The 19462-nt window shown below is 38.6% G+C and overlaps 1 long non-coding RNA gene across 1 annotated transcript; it reads right to left on the bottom strand.

The window, feature by feature from the left end:
- Nucleotides 1-7296: 7296 nt before the first annotated feature.
- Nucleotides 7297-10035, bottom strand: LOC118488463. Its single transcript, XR_004884906.1, has 2 exons — nucleotides 8208-10035; nucleotides 7297-8067 (listed from the first exon to the last, which is right to left on the bottom strand). It is a non-coding gene; the product is annotated as an uncharacterized LOC118488463 (long non-coding RNA).
- Nucleotides 10036-19462: the final 9427 nt, after the last annotated feature.

Genomic DNA, 19462 nt, shown 5'->3' with positions numbered 1-19462 from the left:
GATAACTGTTATTATAAGAAAATTCTATCAAAGGTAAGTGTTCGTCCCAATTACCTCCAAAATCAATTACACAAGCTCTAAGCATGTCCTCCATCGTCTGAATTGTTCTTTCGCTTTGTCCGTCCGTTTGAGGATGATAAGCGGTGCTTAGGTTTAGCTTAGTTCCCATTGCTTTTTGAAAACTTGACCAAAAATGAGAAGTAAAACGGCTATCTCTATCCGAAACAATTGATAAAGGAATGCCATGTAAAGAAACGATTTCGTTTACATACAATTTGGCTAATTGTTCCATGCTAAAGGTTTCCTTTATTGGTAAGAAATGAGCTGATTTGGTTAGCCTATCTACAATCACCCAGATTGTATCATTACCTTTTCTTGTCTTGGGTAGTTTGGTAACAAAATCCATTGTTATCAATTCCCATTTCCAGACCGGCATTTCTAATTGCTGTAACAAACCTGAGGGTTTCTGGTGTTCAGCTTTAACTTGTGAGCAAGTTAAACATTTAGAAACATAAGCTGCTATGTCCTTTTTCATTCCTATCCACCAGAAATTCTTCCTTAAATCCTGGTACATTTTATCACTTCCTGGATGCATCGTATATTTAGATTTATGAGCTTCTTCTAATATACGGTGACGTAAATTTCCTAATTTAGGTATCCAGGTTCTCTTTTTATGGAATCTCCAAATTCCATCCGTTCCTTGTTCTAATTCCTTAATCATTCCTTTTAATTTTTCAGTATCTTCCTTGATTACTGATTCTTGTGCTTCTCTAATCTGTTCATTTAAATCTACTTGCAGATTCAATTTAAGAGAACGTACCCTTTTTGGCTTTTCATAATATTTTCGACTTAAGGCGTCAGCCACCACATTGGCTTTTCCTGCATGATACTGGATATCACAGTCAAAATCACTAAGCAATTCCATCCAGCGTCTTTGTCGCATATTCAACTCTTTTTGCCCGAAGACATATCTTAAACTTTTATGATCTGTGAATATGGTAAACTTACTACCATAAAGATAATGTCTCCAAATCTTAAGGGCAAAAATTATAGCTCCTAATTCCAAATCATGGGTTGAATAATTTTCTTCGTGACTCTTAAGCTGTCTAGAGGCGTAAGCTATAACCTTTTGACGTTGCATCAGCACACATCCATAACCTAATTTAGAAGCATCACAGTAAATTACAAAATCTTCATTTCCTTCTGGTAATGCTAATATAGGTGCATGGGTTAATCTTTGCTTAAGGATCCTAAAAGCTTCTTCTTGTTTTGGTCCCCATTCAAACTTAACAGATTTACAGGTTAACTTAGTCAAAGGAATGGCTATCCTAGAAAAATCTCGAATAAATCTTCTATAATAACCAGCCAATCCTAAGAAACTTCTAACCTCGGTTGGTGACTCAGGGGTTTTCCATTTAGTAATTGCCTCGATCTTTGTTGGATCTACATGAATTCCTTCATGATTCACTAAATGTCCGAGAAATTGTACCTGTTCTAACCAAAACTCACACTTTGAAAACTTAGCATAAAGCTTTTCTTTTCTTAATAAACTTAAAAGTAAGTGCAAGTGCTTTGCATGCTCTTCTTTACTTTTAGAGTAAATTAGAATATCATCTATGAATACAATTATGAATTTATCCAAATATGGCTTACATATTCGGTTCATCATGTCCATAAATGCGGCTGGGGCATTGGTTAAACCAAATGGCATGACAGTAAATTCATAATGACCATACCTCGTTCTGAATGCGGTTTTAGGAATATCCTCTTCCTGTACCTTTAATTGATGATATCCTGATCTTAAATCGATTTTAGAGAAAAATCGAGCTCCTTGAAGTTGATCAAATAAATCATCGATCCTCGGTAATGGGTACCGATTCTTAATCGTGACTTTGTTCAATTCACGGTAGTCAATGCACATACGCATCGATCCGTCCTTCTTTTTGACAAATAATATTGGTGCTCCCCATGGCGATGAACTTGGCTGTATAAATCCTTTCTCCAACAATTCGTCTAATTGTTTCTTTAGTTCTTGCATTTCAGCGGGTGCCAAACGGTAAGGTGCTTTGGCAATCGGTGCGGTTCCTGGTAACATGTGAATTCTGAATTCAACTTCCCTGTCTGGCGGTAATCCTGGCAATTCTTCTGGAAAGACATCTGAAAATTGGGACACTACTGGAATGTCTTTTAATTCTTTTCCTTTAGTGTTAGTGATTATAGAAATCAAATACACTATAGATCCTTTCCTTATATAACTTGCAGTTTTCATTACAGAGATGAATTTAGTGGATCTAAAAGGTTTATCTCCTTTAATTGAGATCTTTTCACCTCTTGGTGATTTTAATTGAATTGTCTTTTGATCACATAAAATACTGGCTTTATTGGCTATTAACCAATCCATTCCTAACACAATATCAAATCCTACCAGATTCATTGGGTAAAGGTTTGCAATAAATTTTTGATTAAAAATTTCTATTCTTGCTCCTTGCAAGATTTCAGAAATCTTAATGGTTTCTCCATTTGCTGTCTCTACTAGACATTCTTGTGGTAGTTTAGTTAATGATTGATTTAGAAGTTTGCAAAATGAAGTATTAATAAAACTTTGGTTTGCACCAGAGTCAAATAATACTTTAGCAAAAATATCATTAACTAAAAACGTACGAGCAATGACGTCTGGGATCATCTTGGCTTCGTCTGCAGTCAAAACAAATGCTCTAGCATTTCTAGGGTTCTTGTTATTTGCAGCTGGGGTCAATTTTGGGCAGTTTGTCTTGATATGACCTGGTTCCCCACAGTTGAAGCATACCCTGCTATTGGCTTTCTTCCTGCAATCTTCTTCCTTGTGACCTGAGATTTTGCAAAAATTGCAATATATGGAGCATTTTCCAGAATGCTTCCTTTTGCAATACTTGCAATAAGGTGCAGATGTAGAACCTACATTCCTACGGTTGAAATTCCTAGAACGGAATTCTTGAGTAAGCCTTTGGGTTAAGTTTCTCCTCTGATCTTCTTCCCTAGTTCTTACTAGTTCATCGGTCAAGGTATTGGCTAGTTCTACAGCTTCTTCTATGGTTTGAGGTCTAGCTGCCTTGACTACATGCCTAATTTCTCCAATTAATCCCCAGATGTAACGGGAGATTAACACTGGTTCGGGTGATGCAAGGGTTGGTACCATCCTAGCATATTCAAAGAATGTGGTAGTGTAACCTTTACTGTCTACCCTGGTCATTCTAAGATTTAGGAACTTATTTGCTATCTGTTCTTTTTCATTGGGAGGGCAGAATTTCCTTTCCACCATGTTCTTAAATTCCTCCCATTCCATGTTATAAACCCTATCACTTCCTCTTGATTGAAGGATAGTGTTCCACCATTCTAGAGCTGCATTTTTTAACAGATTTGAAGCAAACATGATCTTATCTTCTTCAGCACACTTGCTTATTTTCAGAACTGCCTCAGTTTTCTCTATCCAGCGTAAAGCTGCAATGGGTCCTTCATTGCCCGAGAATTCTATTGGTTTGCAGGACCAGAATTCTTTGTAAGAACAACCAAGTGGCATGGTTCTTCTTCTTTTGGGAATGGGCGCTTGAAGTACGGGTCCATTGTTCACGCTGTGTTCCGGTTCACTTGGTCGTTTACTGCTATGCTTACTTTTATTATTCGCTTCTTGAATCGTTTGAATAATAAATGACATTGCATTTATAATTCCTTGTGCCACAATATGCTGAACGGCACTATTATCCATTTGGTTTCCATTGTTATTGTTGTCCGGATTCTCATTAACCACGTTATTGTTACTCTGGTTATCATTATTCAGATTATCTTGATTTCCCTCGTCGGCCATCTGAATTTTAGACATTTACCAAATATTAATATCACAAATAATATTTGAATATAGCTAATCACATGACACGCACTTTTTTTTTAACCAAAAGCGTCGAGCATTGCGACATTTACTCTATTTATATAGTATGCATCAATACACACTAGTACAGAAATTAAAATTACAGTACCGACTGAAATGTAAAGCTACAATACTAATAGTATGCATCCGTAGTTTTTTTTTTCTAACACATACACACATATATTATTATATTATATTATTATTACTACCGTCCTGTCATCACATTTACTGATATGGATTCATCCAGAAATCCATATTGCGCTCGTCGTACTTCCAGACGAGACGCTCTCCCACCTGTCGCATTCTCTCACTGCTTTCTAAAATTTCCTCCCCAAAAGTCCTAAGTTCCTGGACATTTTCTGCACTCATTGGGGGTGCAGGTTCTAGGACTGGGTTTGGAATCTGTGGTGCGGGTTCCTGGTACGGGGCCTGGTAAGGGTATGGGTTTTCTAAGATCTCCCTAATATATGCATCGTTAATATTGTAAGGATCTTGAGGATCTAACCCTGGGTAGGCTCCTAGATTTGGCATCGGCACATTTTCCTGAATTGGGTTTTGTTGCACATAATCCCTAACCTCGTTCCACCAGGGGTCGTAATTATCGGGGTCTAGGGGATTGGGGGCAGGTACCCTAGGTATCTCTTCTGGGTTTTCCACTTCCATGGGTTGGTCAGGATTTGGTAATTGTGGTTGAGGTGCAAGCATTTGTTCCAGGTTTGGGTCAGCAGCAGTGGTTGCTAAAATATGGATATTAGCAATACCCCTATTGAGCATATCCTGATTATAAGCATCAGTTTCTTTTTTTGCTGCGGCTAACACTCGCTGTTCCTGCAACTTTTTCATTCTTTTCCTACGCTCGTGCGCTCCCCTACTGAACCATCCCCTCTTTTTCTGAGGAAATGGCTCTTCAGACTGAGCCTTAAACACAAAGATCCCTTCTTCTGTGTCAGCAGAATACCCTGAGAGGGCAGGCTGAGAAGAGGAGGTGCCTTCGCTCCTAGGCGAACCAGACAGTTGACGATAGGCGTCAGAAGGTCCTTGGTCACTCATACTGTAAACTAACAAATAGTCAGATAACACATAGCAAGAAATACAATTATACACGTATTTCCATAGTTTATTTCCTAACACTTTGAATTTTGATGTCAGCAGAACACTTCTGTGGCTGAATCAGTGGCATAGCTCTGATACCACCTCCTGTCACAACCCCCGATCCCTATTGCCCGGGAACGGGCGGCCGTGAGCCAGTTGCGGTGGTATCACGTTATTAATTTATTTGGCAGCGGAATTTTCATCAGGACCGTAGTTAGGAAATATTTAAATCAGAGTAAACCACCTCGTTTTATAATATTAAACAAATGGGTAAAACCCAAGTTTTTATTACAAACTGAATTACAGGGATAAATCCCACTTTATTGAAATAAACGCTTTCTTTTATTTAGGTAACTTTTATAGCCACTTTTCCAAGCCTTCAGTGCTCTCCAGCTGGCTTCTATTTGGCTTTCACATTTTGTTACCTGAAACGCGTTTTTAAAAAGGTTTTGTCAGTGGAAAATACTGGTGAATGAATCTCAGTTTAATCAAGTATTGATAATTTAATTTAAACAGTATTGAGGGCGATTACAATGTTTATATCTACCCAATTACTCATTCAGTAGTGTCACGTCTGACTGAGGGTCATATTACACATTGGCTAACTCGTCGTCCAATGGTAACGTTACTCCAATTTTGTATACAAAACCCCAACATACCGGCAGTAATTGTAGAATTACAAAGACTCAATCACTGCTAAATTGCATTGTAAAATAGTTAAGGTTTTGTAAAAACTGTTAACAAAAAGGAGATTACTCACATTGCTATTCTAGGGTTTTCCTTTATGATTTCCTGGTTAATATCTATAATTTACACAAATGCACGTGTGTTAGTATAATAACCCATTTTAACATTAGTAATACCCTCCCCGAGACGGCATTCCAACGACTACGTCGGGCAGAACCACGACAGCCGTTACGGAACCCTAGATCAATCGGGCAGAGTACCTAATACGTCTCCAGGGGTTATAATACTTACATCGTAGCAGAACCTCGCTATTTTAGGGGGTATTGGACTCGGGTATAATGCCCACTATTTAAAAGTGTAGAGAGACAGAAAGAAAATTGAACGAAACGGACTGAAGGCCGTTGCCTTCTATTTATAGTGTCTGATCCGAGGTTTCTCGCGGCCCGCGTGAAGTTTGGCCAGGCCTTACGCGGCCCGCATTGACTTAGGTCAATGGCGTAGCTTGGCTGGGTCACCCTATAGGCTCGACACGAGTTGGACACGTGGCCGCACCGGGTCATGCCACAATTTGGGTCGCTCGCGGCCCGCATCAACTAAACCAAACATGTACGCGGCCCGCCTTAACTTATGGTTTTGGCGAAGTCTAATTACCCACTCGCGCGGCCCGCATGAACTTGAGGTGAGGCCCTACACGGCCCGCCTCAACTTAACTTTTATTGTTTTTATTTATTTTATATAGTATAATCTATTTTGGGGCTCGGTTTTCACATACGGGGTACATACAATGACACATTGATATATTTAAAGATATATTAGGGTGTCGGAATTATTATGAGGATGTCGGTTTTACCGAGGGTTGTTATAGCATTGAATGTAAGTAGTTGGGTTTTATAATAATAAGAAAAAGAAAAAAATTCCAATTGTTGCTGTTGGCCGAAACATGGCTGTTAACAGCCTTTAGAAGTTTCCTTTTTTTTGTTGTTGTTGGTGACATATATTAGTTATAAGTTAGTACACATTAGGTAATTAAGAATTGTTTTGATTATTGCATGCTTTAAGGTCGAGAGGTGGGATTAATTGATCTAACAAAAGAAAAATGTTGTTCCCTTTTTTTTTGGTCCTAATCGCACCTTGCTGCTGTCTTGCTTTTATTATCATTTTTTTTTTGTGTAGTAACTTAGATTGTGCAAGATCATTGTTAAATTATGTTATATTAATAATGAGTGACCTACTAACCACTAATATTATAAGATTGGTTGGAAGTTTATAATTGAAACACAAAACAATAACACTCTCATCAATTTCGACCATAATTGTTTGTGAAGTTTAGTTCATTTTATTATTATTATATATATATATATTTTGTTTTGCAATACAATATAATTGAAGGTAAAAACATCAACTGTACGTTGATGTCTAACTTATTATTATTATTATTATTATTATTATTATTATTATTATTATTATTATTATTATTATTATTATTATTATTATTATTTAACCATATATTTAATAGCTAACAAGCATGTATAAGTTATGAGTACTAGTATGTCGCGTATTGGTTGCGCGTATGCATTTGAGATTGGTAACGTTTAACCCGAGTATTGCAACACGTATAAGCATGTATAAAAACATAATTTCATTATCATCGAAGTTACGAATTACGAAAACGGAGGCGAGATGCGAATACGATACCGATGCAAGTTTCCAAAAATAGGTACATGAATAATCTTTCCAATTAAAGTAAGTTTCAAAAAGCGAGGCGTTACATGTGCTTGGAGCAAGGCTTGTTGTGCTTGAGTTGCGCATAGACAAGGTTTAACGATGCTGTTTGTTCGGCGTACCAGGAAGCCAGAGTTTTTCCTTCGGATAGCCATAAAAGTGCCGAAAAGTTCAACTGTGTTTGAACCGATGGGGTTGATGGGCCAACCCCATGGTTTGGTGTGGGAACTTCCGGAGGTGTTTGATTAACTACCCTGGGTGGAGGTTGGAAAGTGGCTCCATTTGTGGTTTGGTTGATGATTCTGGATGGGGGTTGGAAACTGGCTCCGTTTGTGTTTTGGCTAACAACTCTGGATGTGCTTCCAAAGATGTCAGGAAACTCGTTGTTCATTCGCCCTTCTTGGATGGTCTCGTTCCCCTGGACTCTTTGGACGTGCGCGGTGTCAGAAATGAGTTCAAAGGAAGAGACTTATCCGTCCATTTGAGGAGAAGGGTTTGGTTCAGCCATTTCAGAGAGTTTTTCGAAGAAGAAGGAGATGAGGATGGTTTGCAAAAAATGCGGTGGGCGCCAATGATGAAACACTGGTTAACACCGATGGTGAACTAGCTGGATTGTCTCTTCTGTGGGTTCAATCTCCTTCCTTACTCGCCGAATGACTATGGACCTGCAAAACAGCAACACCGTTAGCTCGTTAAGAGGGGGGGTTTCCCTCTTAACCAGGCTCCGGCGTGAGAATAAGTACTGTTCCGAGGAAGAAAACAGTGTGTGTTGTGAGTGAGAGTGTGGGGAAGAGAATAGAATAACCTGAATGATGAAGGGTCCTATTTATAGCCGGAGGGTGAAGGAGGGAGGAGCAACCTTGCCAGCTGCTATTGGGCGCCAGCTGTCCGACCAAGGGGAATATCCTCTTGGTCCCCTCTGCTTTGGTCAGGATGGTGGTACACGTGGCGCGCCGATATTCGTCCATGTTGGAGAAATCGTGCAGCTCCTGTCGGTCTGCCCCCGTGATCTGTTGCAGGTCTATATGGCGCTCGATTACTGGTGACACGTGTCGTCCTTTCTGTCGGAAGGAGCATCTTTGGTGCCACCTTGACGTCTTCCATAAGCTTCTAGAAGCTTCTGGATTTATTTGCTGATGTAGGCGCCATGTAGACGGGAAAAATGATGTGATCCGTGCCATGTAGATGTGGAGTTGGGACCATACCTCTTCATATCCCATCAAGCTAAGCTTAATATTCGTAGCATTCTTAAAGCTATAATCAAAGAACAACTCTAGCTATTAGCCTTGATAATTAATTCAGTTACCTTTTTGATCACCAACAAGTTTCAGACACTTGCAGCTGCTGCTCACTACTTTCTGATATGTCAAACCACTTCTTTTGCAGATTCATTAAGATTGTGAAGCCCATCAAGTGAACATTCTACAACACAAGTGAATCTCTTTCAGAACCTGGTGTGACACTTTTACCCTTGAGATTACCTGCTGATTTAGGGGCAGGACTGACAATTCACTTTCTGGGACGTTATTGCATATTCCTAAACTAACATTTTCAAACGTCAACAGTTGTTATTCTTGGTTCACACATTATGTTTTATATTAAGATTTTATTATTCTTTTCATATAAATATGTTAAAAAGAAGCTAAGTTTTATCTTCTTTTTTCAATTCAGTTGTTAGTCAAGATAATTGCTTATTGTATTTGTTATTCTAACTGTGAAGGGCTGATTATGAAAGTTTAGGAAAGCTAAAGGACTGAAGTCTAAAAGCATGTTGATCTATGAGATTGTGTTTGGCTAGGGTTTGAAAGGAGATGGGTATTTTGTGATTCACTTCACAACTGGTTCAAAAGAGTAATAGAGAAATATACGCATCCTATCGTTGATCATGATCACAACTGCTTTACCTGAAGTTCATCTTTGTCTGATGCTTGTTGTCTTCATCAAGTGTAAATCGTCTTCACAACTAGAAGAGCTAGGGTTCCAAATCCTAGAAGACCTATTATTCGACACAATCAACAACATCTCAGACACCGAAGAAGACGATGACGAAAACCCCACCAAAACCCACCTCCAAATTTGGGTGATACCATGTCAAGAACATGAATGTATACAAGAACACACAAATAGCGACAAAACGGCGACGAAAGATTTTATTAAATGATTATACCCAAACCAAAAAATGACGACCAAACCCTAGAAGAACTCACACAAAATTGTGAGTTTTTCAATAGTACAAAGTAATCAACTGATCAACTCTGATCGGCTGATATGATAAATGATTACAGAGAATAAAAAGTAAACAAACCAGATGAGAACAAGAAACCGATTTGGAACCCTAGCTCTTCTAGTTGTGAAGACGATTTACACTTGATGAAGACAACAAGCATCAGACAAAGATGAACTTCAGGTAAAGCAGTTGTGATCATGATCAACGATAGGATGCGTATATTTCTCTATTACTCTTTTGAACCAGTTGTGAAGTGAATCACAAAATACCCATCTCCTTTCAAACCCTAGCCAAACACAATCTCATAGATCAACATGCTTTTAGACTTCAGTCCTTTAGCTTTCCTAAACTTTCATAATCAGCCCTTCACAGTTAGAATAACAAATACAATAAGCAATTATCTTGACTAACAACTGAATTGAAAAAAGAAGATAAAACTTAGCTTCTTTTTAACAAAATATATTACTTTTAGTGTTAAAACCTCTAGGTTACGACACGTAACTAATAACATACTTATTTTTTTGTCATTTTTTTCACCGTTGATATCGGTGCATGATCATGATTTGTTTAAATTACAATGTACTTTTACATCGTCACGTTTCGATGCTCAGAGCCGGGCCACGGCTACAACGAACCAAAAACATGTAGATATTTACGACATTTTTTTTTGTTTCTTTACCCTTTGTACGTCATAGTGTGCAATATTGATCGAACTTTCACCGCGTCCCTGCCGCAACGCTGTTTAGATTAAAGTTTTCATAGTCTATATTAACCCTTTAAAACATCATGTAACAAATTTAATTCCCTTTTATTCAACCTATTATAGTTAAAGCTAACTTTTAACTCTAAACATGTTTATTTAACTGTGTTGTTTGCATATTTTTGTTGTCGTTTAGATTAAAGACTAAATGTAATAATAATAATAATCCATCGATATACCACTTAAAAATATATGGAAATGGGTGTTTTGTAATTCTTGAGGATTATATGTTTTGGAGCATCCCAAATAAGCCATAGAGATGCACACACGACTGCATATTAAATATTCTTTAAACCGTTACATTTATAAATTTTATATTTTAGTTATTTTTATTTTTATATAAAAGTAAAAATTAAATATTTAAATATCTTATTGTTTGTTTGTTTTATATTTATTTTTACACAGGTTAAAAGGTGAAAACAAACAAGTTCATATAATCAAGTAAACTGCAATTTTACCCTCTGAGGTTATATGAGATTGACACTCTGACCCCCTTTCAGGGAAATTTCGCACTCTAATCCCCCAAATTATGAAAAGGCCTGCAATATGACCCCCTGCTGTCAACATCTGTTTAAAGTCAATATAATTTATTAACAGTCGAACGGTATAATGGTCATTTCCACTCTAGTTTTGTATCTTACTCAAGACACCACCCTACATATATCACACTCCTAGCACTCTTATCCCCCACATTCCCCCACCTTATAAGCTCTCATCCTGTTTCTTATCTGGCGATCTTCTCATCTCCGATCAACTGCCCTCATCTCCGATCAACTGCGCCCTCCACAATCCAAATTCGACCTAGTGTGCCATCCACACCCGTATCCTGTTAAGCGAAATATTTAATTGTCATAAGTTAGAGGGTTATTATTGTAACTAGTAGAATATATATAAACCTCTTTGTAATAAATATTGAATTAATGAATGAAATTATGAGTTGATATGGTATCAGAGCCTATCAACTTGTAAGCCCTAAACAACCTCCACTCGCCGTCGTCAACAAGCCGGCGATCAACCTGCAATCGACTTCAACTTCTGCAATAACCAAAAGGTTGCCGTAAAAAAGGTGAAGAAAATTGCTTTTGCAATTTAGTGTCGTCAAAACAAAAGGAAGTCATCACCAATCGGGTGATTTCGAATAATCCCACAAAAAAAAAGTGAAGAAAATTGCTTTTCCAAATTAGTGCCGTCAAAACAAAAGGAAGTCATCACCAATTCGGTGATTTCGAATAATCCCACAAACAGGGAAGGTAAACCAGCTTTTACGAACAATCAACATCTGCTTTCACCTACGAACAATCAATCAGCTTCCACGTACGTGAACAATCAATATCGGCGAACAATCAACACCTACGAACAATCGGCTTCGTCGTCCTTCATTCATCTGACGAACAATCGACCTGCAACTTGCCTACCTCGGGTATCAAAAATCACTGTTCTTACTCATCATGACAATGATTACTGCTTTCAGCATTCAAGAACGGACATCCCATAATTCCCACAAGTTTGCATTTAATCTTACACCAAACAATTATTGCTACTTGAAAGCCATGATGGAACCATTTTTAAAGGCCAATGGATTATATTCTTAAGTTGACCACACGTTATCTTGCCCAAAAGAGAAAACTACAACTGGTGATGCTACTACTACAAACCCTAATTTTACAAACTGGATTGCTAATGATGCACACGTCCGCATGATCATTATATCCACCGTTTCCGAGTCTTCGTTTCAACACATTCAAGGAGACATGACTCGGGAAGTGTGGTTAAGTCTAGCACGTGCATATGCTCCTTCGAATTCATCTAATGAGTTCACACTAAAAACGCAGCTTTTAAAGATTTCAATGAAAGATGGTGAAAAAGGTATCGATTATCTCAGCCATGCTCAATAATATGCAACGGTTCTTGCAAATATTGGTGAACCCATCAAAGACAAAGATCTCGTCATGCTTACTATAGCCGATTTACATGAGGAATACCATGGTTTGAAAAGCAACCTTCTTGCACGCTCCCCACCGGTTCAATTTAACGAGCTTCACAGTCTAATTGGTGATCATGAATATATCACTCGATCCACTGTTTCTTCATCATCGGCCTCTCCACAAATCTTCAATGGTACCACTGCCGCAACAACTACTTCCCAGGTCCCCGATTTGGCTCCGATTCAGCAGCAGATTACCAATCTTCAACTTTTAGCAAACCAACTTGCTTCCACAACTCAACCGTCGGCATCACCATCGGCTCCTCATGCAAACTATGCTAATCGGTCTGCTTCTTCAAGACCGACCCGTGGATACGGTCGGGGCCGTGCATTTTCTCGCGGGGGCCGTGGCCGTGGTGGTTAACAAGGCTCTCGCCAATTTGCTTGGGCGTCCACTCAAAATATGGTTTACGGTCATTGCAATAGGTGCGGTATTGGTCATATTCCCTCACAGTGCCCGAATCACACAGGCTCTTCTCGTGGATCAACTTAAGCGAATTATGCTAACTTTGAGGCGGACTCATATACTACTTGGACATCGGATACAGGCGCTAATTCCCATGGTACTCCTGATCTTGCTAGTATGGACAACTCGGACGTCTATTACGGTAATAACTCCCTCTATGTTGGTAACAGTAACTCTCTTCCAATTCTTCATGTCGGTTCAAAATCTTTTTTTACCTCAAACAAAAACTTACAACTTAACCACATACTTCATGTCCCGGGCCTACAACGTAACCTACTTTCTGTTCACAAATTTTGCAAAGATAATAATGTTTTCTTTGAATTTCACACTTCTTTTTTTGTTGTGAAGGACGAGGCCACCAGGGCTATCCTCCTCACGGGCCCCAGTGACCAGGGTCTCTACACCATTCGCCTACCTTCTTTTCAACCGGTTTCCAAGATGGCGTTCACTGCTTTTCGAGCTCCATCTACTATGTGGCATCAACGATTTGGGCATCCTCACTTTCGAGTTTTGCAACATATTGTTAAAACATTTTCTTTAACTGTTTCTGACAAACTTTGTTCATCTTTGTGTACTTCTTGTCAATTGGGAAAAATGTCCAAACTTACTTTGCCTATTTCATCTTTTCGTAGTAAAAACATACTTGATTTGGTTTATTGTGATGTTTGGGGCCATACTACCACGTCCTTTGACGGTTATCGTTATTTTTTGTTATGTTTTGACCATCATACCCGCTATATGTGGTATTTCCCGCTCATGCAAAAATCTGGCGTTTTTAACACCTTTACAAATTTCGTTCGCCTAGTTGAACGCCAATTTAACACCAAACTAAAAAGTATTCAAACTGATCGGGGTGGCGAGTTTCGGAACCTTACTCAGTTTTTTACATCCCGTGGTATTTTACATCGTCGCTCGTGTCCTCATACGAGTGAACAGAATGGCATTGTCGAGCGTCGCCACCGCCACGTCGTGGAAATCGGTCTCACCTTACTAGCCCAATCCAAACTACCTAAAAACTTTTTGGTCATTCGCCTTTCAAACCGCCGTCTACCTAATCAATCATCTACCTTCTCGTCTTTCCTCAAACAAATCCCCATATCAACTTGTTTTCCAACGTCCTCCCGATTACTCATTTCTTCGAGTATTCGGATGTCTTTGTTTTCCTTATTTACGTCCATATAACCAACACAAAATTGATTTTCGTTCTACTCCTTGTATATTTCTCGGTTATAGCACGTCTCATCATGGATATCAATGCCTTGATCAAACTACTCACCAAATCTACATTGCTCGCCATGTTCGATTTAACGAGCATGTTTTTCCCTCCCTTACTGAACCCTCCATAGAACCTCCTTCATCCTCCACAACTGCTACTTCCTTTTCTACAATTCCTGATCCACCATTAACCATTTTCGATAACCCATCCATTCCTACAACCGAACCATCGCCACCCACCCCTCCTATTTCCGAACCTGTCCAAACCGCCCCTATTCCTCAGACAAACACCACCCAACCTACTTCCTCTCCTTCGCAACCAACCACGCCCCATTACCGACCTCCTCACCTTCGGCCACATCCTAAACCCCGAAAAATTTTTGACCCTTCAGCCAATATCGCCACCACCGCTGCCGTTCCTTCTTAACCGACTTCCTTTACTGTTTCCAACGAATCCGCGGAGTGGCGTCAAGCTATGACAGCCGAGTTGCACGCACTACACAGAAACGGAACATGGTCGTTAGTTCCTCCGGTTCCAAATTCTAATGTTATTGATTGCAAGTGGGTTTACAGGTTGAAAACTGATCAGTATGGGAACCTGACTAGACACAAGGCTAGATTGGTAGCAAAGGGATTTTTACAGCAGTCTGGCATTGATTATCATGAGACGTTCAGCCCTGTGGTCAAACCAGCCACCATCCGCACGGTTCTTTCTCTTGCCATCTCTAACAATTGGTCTCTCAAACAACTTGATGTGCAAAATGCGTTTTTACACGATGATCTACATGAAACGTTCTATATGCGTCAACCACCGGGCTTCGAGGATCCTAAACATCCTAATCATGTTTGCAAGTTGCACAAATCCCTTTATGGCTTAAAACAGTCGCCCAGGGCATGGTTCACCAAACTCTCAAACGTCTTACAGCATCTTGATTTTCATGGTTCCAAAACTAATCCATCATTATTTATCCTTAACCGCTCGGGTAAACAGGTTTACCTACTAGTTTATGTGGACAACGTCATTATTACGGGCAATGATCCCAACACAGTTAATCGCATTATTGCCTCACTTGGTCAGCAGGTATCTCTCACTGACATGGGTCGTCTTACTTACTTTCTTGGTATTGAAGTTCTCCACACCTCTTCGGGTCTTATCCTATCTCAACGGAAGTATATTCAGGAACTTATTGATCGAGCCGGGTTAAAAGATTCAAAACCGCTTGCAACACCTACAAATGCCAAAACAGATACGATAACCAAGGACGACCCACTTATGTCCGATCCCACAAGATATCGCCATTATGTTGGAGCACTTCAGTATGCCACTTTATCTAGGCCAGACATTGCCTACGCTGTCAACAGGGTACGTCAGTTCATGCATGAACCTCACGAATCTCATTGGACGGCTGTCAAACGTATAATTCGCTATCTCAAGGGAACGTCTCAACTGGGCCTTCGTTTTACATCCAATGTTCTTAAACCCGGACCGGCCGGTCGGACCGGTCGGGCCGGGAACCGCTAGTAATACCGGGCCGGTTCACATATTCAGACCGTCTTTTCAGTGGGCCGGCGGTTTGGCCGGTTGCCGGCGATTCGGCCGGATGTTTAATGAACCGGAAAGGTCGGACCGGTTGACTTTTTCCAGTTGCAGAGATTTTCAAATAGTAGTTTTATGGAGATCGAGCCTGAAGTTATTAACGTTAAGATATATGAAAGGAAAAACAGGGGTTTAAATGGAACATTTTGATGGAGGACGGTGTCGAAGGGCGGCGGAGCTCAGCCGCATATGGTGGTTTATGTGAGAAAAAAAGAATGCTTTTCATATGAAGAAGAAAGAACAAGTACAAAAGCATTTTTTGTTTATTTATATTATATACTTTTTCTTGGTTGAGTGTGAAAGTGTGGAGTACAACGTTTAAATTCAATTTTCTTTATTGTTTTGTCTGAAATTTATTTATTTCTTCAATGTCACTTATCTCCATCTTATTTTATTGTTTTTTTTTAATTTTATTGAATTCAAGTTTTTTACCATATTTAAACTTTTTTAATTATAAATATATACGTAGACTCTATTATTATATACTTTTTTAATTTTATTGAATTCAAGTTTTTTACTATAGTTTAACTTTTTTTATTATAAATATATAAGTAGACTCTATTATTATATACAAATATTTCTATATAGTGATATTTTTTTTGATGTTATCCGGGTCTTAAATCCGGTCGGACCGGTCCGACCTTTGACCCCGTAAGGCGACTGGGTCAACCTCTGGTCCGGTTCTGAAAACATTGTTTACATCAAACTCAACGTCTACATTACATGCCTTTGCTGATTCACATTGGGGTGAATGGTTGGTTCCTATTACAGCATATTCGGATTCCGATTGGGCTGGTTGCCCGGTTGACCGTCGATCCATGGGGGGCTATGCTATCTTCTTGGGTTCAAACTTAGTATCATGGTCAGCTCGTAAGCAGAAAACTGTCTCTAGGTTGTCTACTGAATCCGAATACAAGGCTATTGCTGATACGGTTGCTAAACTAATCTGGTTAAAGTCTCTTCTACAAGAACTGGGAGTTAAGTTGAATAAACCCACTCTTTGGTGTGATAATCTTGGAGCTACGTATCTTTCAGCAAACCCGGTGTTTCATGCTAGAACTAAACATGTGGAGATAGATTTCCATTTTGTTCATTGTCATAAGTTAGAGGGTTATTATTGTAACTAGTAGAATATATATAAACCTCTTTGTAATCAATATTGAATTAATGAATGAAAGTATGAGTTGATATATCATATCCAATTAACAGAAAAGGGGAAGTTCAGTGTTAAAAGTGAAAATGGGAAACGGGTTGGTCAGTGTTCAGGTGCAATCAAAGGGGTGTTGCAGGAGAAGAAAGAGAAGCGGGGTTGTCAGTGACGGTGGTTGCGGCTGGAAAATCCGGGGGTGTAGGCGGTGATTAGATTGATCCAACTCAAAATCCTTCCCAGTCTGTCTCTCTCATCTGCAACACTAGCAAAGGTATATGCTTACCCCACTCCAAAAATAATTGAACTCACACTTCATAAAATAAGCTTACAGAATGTGTCTTCCAACCATTTAATTTGTTCCACTTTTGTCTCAAATCTTCATGTGGGTGTTTCAAATTTCAGCAGCATTTTTATACTATGTTTCTTGCCTTTCTTTAATCTTTTGTTTCTTAATTTTGTTTTTAGACAGGTAAAATATGGGGTAGAAGGGAAAAGGTTGCACTCCATGCCCCAAGAGTAGTCAATTTTGACTTTTGAAAGCTGAAATCCAGAACTGAAAGAAAAAATACTTTTGACTTTTGTTGACTATGTAAGTGGGGAAGATAGAGAGAGGGTGGGGTAATACGTTTTCCTACAAGAAAGCATAGGGGGTAATAAGAAAGGGTAATATAGATTTGACATCGGGGGGTAATATTGCAGATTTGCAGAGTAGAACAAAGCATAGGGGTAATAAGAAAGGGTAATATAGTCATTTAACATACCATTTAACAGAACTGTTAAGTTCTTTGACGGCAGGGGGTAAGAGTGCAGCGTTTTCCATTAGTTGGGGGGTCAGAGTGCGAAATTTCCCTGGGAAGGGGTCAGAGTGCCAATTGGCTCTAACCACAGAGGATAAAATTGCAGTTTACGTGATATAAGCCTAAAAGAACATTAAAATTAAATGAATCGGTTGTTTGAAACTTATATGTTGTTGGGCTTCAATAAATTCAGTGTTAAATAAATTGGGCTTCTTAGGCTGAGGCATCACAAACCTAAAGAAATAATAAGAGGAAAAACTGCAGCAAGTTACTGCCCACTTGAATGTTTATTGAATTGTGACAATATAGATTCGTATCTATACTTGTATCAATTGTTGGACAATATATTGATGACTTCCCAATGTTATCATTCGTTACTATTTGTGTCTCATGTTAGTTAATTAATCAATGTAAGTTATGTCTATGTAGCGAATTTCCAGATGACGTCATGCCACCCTAGAGAGACTTTGTTCATATGGCAGGTGCATATTTAGTCATGAATATATAAAATGTAAACAAGTACAAGACTAAATAGCTCACTTAATTTCGTAAGATATTTATAAGTTCGCTAGATTCAACATGATTGAGTGAGAAATAGATTGGTTATTTACTTGTTTGTACTTTAGCTCACTTAATTTCGTAAGATATTTATAAGTTCGCTAGATTCAACATGATTGAGTGAGAAATAGATTGGTTATTTACTTGTTTGTACTTTGTAGTTGCCTTGCTCATTATACATATGATTGGAAAATGATGAATAGTGCCATCAGTAAATGTTTGGCCCATTGGAAAAGTAATTAAATTATAAAAGTAAAATTAGCTTTCTAGTTTGATGAATTGTAAAATACTAAATGCAATTAATTGGTGCAATGCAATAGTGATATATGATTGGCTGGTGCTCCTCCACACCTTGGATCTGCTTTTTTATTTTTAATTTGTTTTGTTTCTAGAGTTTTGGTTGAGTTTTTATTATCTATTAATTTAACCAAATAACATGAGAACAAGATTATTTGGACACTAAATACATCAACATATAATCTTGATATAATCTTGATATGTTTTCTAAAATCGCAATTATCAGAATTGTTTTTTTTTTTTGTTACGTTCTTGAGTGAAAATTTTCATTAATCGTAATAAATTTGGTTATGTCATATGTTAGTGCAGCATGTCTATTGAATTCGTCTTGTATCGAGTCATGTAATGAGATAGGATAGAATAACAAGTGCTCAAGTTGCTAGAAACTGGTTTTAGTAGGTTTAATGCTGATTCCGCTTGAAAGTGACAGAGACCATTTCAAGCGAAATCACATTAATGTTGATTCCGCTTGAAAGTGTCTTGGTCAGTTTCAAGCGAAATCACATCCATTATAAATAGGGGAGCACTCGGTTGTCATTCTAAGCGGAATTAGGTCTTGTGTTCGGTAACGAAGTGCTGTCGAATTGTCTCCAGGTGTTGTAATTCTATCATATTAATACAAGAGACATTATAATTACATCAAGCGTCCGTTTCATTGATTCCGCCTTTGATTCGGATAAATAACTCTTCTGATTGACTCATTCGGGTCACACAACGATCCTACAAGTGGTATCAGAGCTCAGGAGGAAGAGTTTAGCTTGATATCATCAGTTTTCTGACTTCTACACCTTCTTTTTCAAATTGGACAAGATTTCACGGACAAAATAGACTAAATTTTTCACAGTACATGCGAAACAGTGTTTTAACAAAGCCTTGAAAGAATTAGACCTAAATTCGGATTAAAAATGACAAAAATTGGCCAAAAAGCTGATTCCGCTTGAACGAACATTATAATTCCGCTTGGAATGATAAGTTGATTTCGCTTGAAAAGTACTATTCCGCTTGAGAT

Source organism: Helianthus annuus, chromosome 16 (assembly GCF_002127325.2).
Source record: "Helianthus annuus cultivar XRQ/B chromosome 16, HanXRQr2.0-SUNRISE, whole genome shotgun sequence".
Lineage (NCBI taxonomy): Eukaryota > Viridiplantae > Streptophyta > Magnoliopsida > Asterales > Asteraceae > Helianthus > Helianthus annuus.
This window is presented reverse-complemented; position numbering and strand designations above follow the sequence as displayed.